The 941-nt window shown below is 33.0% G+C and overlaps 1 protein-coding gene across 1 annotated transcript in view; it reads left to right on the top strand.

The window, feature by feature from the left end:
- LOC119587706 (FACT complex subunit spt16-like) overlaps positions 1 to 941 on the top strand; it is a gene marked incomplete in the record, with an annotated part of 82,314 nt that overhangs the window by 67,081 nt on the left and 14,292 nt on the right.

The raw sequence follows: 941 nt of genomic DNA, 5'->3' as shown, positions 1-941 counted from the left end.
TGACTGCAAATTTTGCTTGGTATGCAGTAGCTGAATTCCCATTATTGGAAGTGGAGTTTCGTTTAGTCAGTAGAAGAATGGCCAGCCTCAGACAGAAATCTTGGGAAGTATTTGTTTTTAAGGTTGGACATTTACCAAATCCTAAGCTACTGATTGCTAATTTTCAGAGCTTACTATTGAAGGTCTGTCTTTAGTCTGAAACAAAATGGTGATAGCAATCAGCATTTGTGTAGCAGAAGTATCAGGCAATTGCATGAATAGCCAGAAAGAAAGTCTAAAAGGTTATTTCTCTCTTGTATGATACCATATAAATGGTTATGCTTCTGTTTTTTTTGAATGCAATGTTTTCTAGACTTTGGATGTGATATTTATTGAACTGGAAATACTGGATGGTATGTTGCCATCAGTTATAGCAGATTAGCCAGAAGCTTTTTGATATGGGGGGAAAACCCTAAAATTTTTTATGCATTTGAAGCGGCACTATTGGTAAAGCTTAATAGATTGTGATATTTCAAATTCATTTAGATTCCTTATTTAAAGATTTGAAAATCAAAATGGCTGAATTAATTGGATTCTTCCATTTTGCTTTTTGCATGGTCTTAAAAATCCAATTATGAATTCGAAGTGTCAGACATTATTCTTTAAATTTTGATTCATAGTCTTTTTAAAAAAAAATTTTTATGCTAAATAAGCTTTGCTCGTTTTGATTATTTCATTTGCAAATTGTTTCCCTGGGAAGTGCTGAACCCCATTAATCAAGAGCTCCCAAAAGAATTTTGTGACATTCAGCGCTTAGGGGTTTAAAGGGTTGGTTTGTAGATCAGTTTTTTAACTTTCCCTGCAGCTAAAAAAAACTGCATGTGTTTTTCCCCAAAAAAAAAACTTACAACCACCATGTAGGTTAAAAAAAAATGTATTGATTTTAAATTCCCTAGTATGGG

The sequence above is a fragment of the Penaeus monodon genome, chromosome 23, assembly GCF_015228065.2.
Source record: "Penaeus monodon isolate SGIC_2016 chromosome 23, NSTDA_Pmon_1, whole genome shotgun sequence".
NCBI classification, from domain to species: Eukaryota; Metazoa; Arthropoda; class Malacostraca; order Decapoda; family Penaeidae; genus Penaeus; species Penaeus monodon.
Note: the sequence above shows the minus strand (reverse complement) of the source record. Positions and strands in the feature narration are given on the sequence as shown.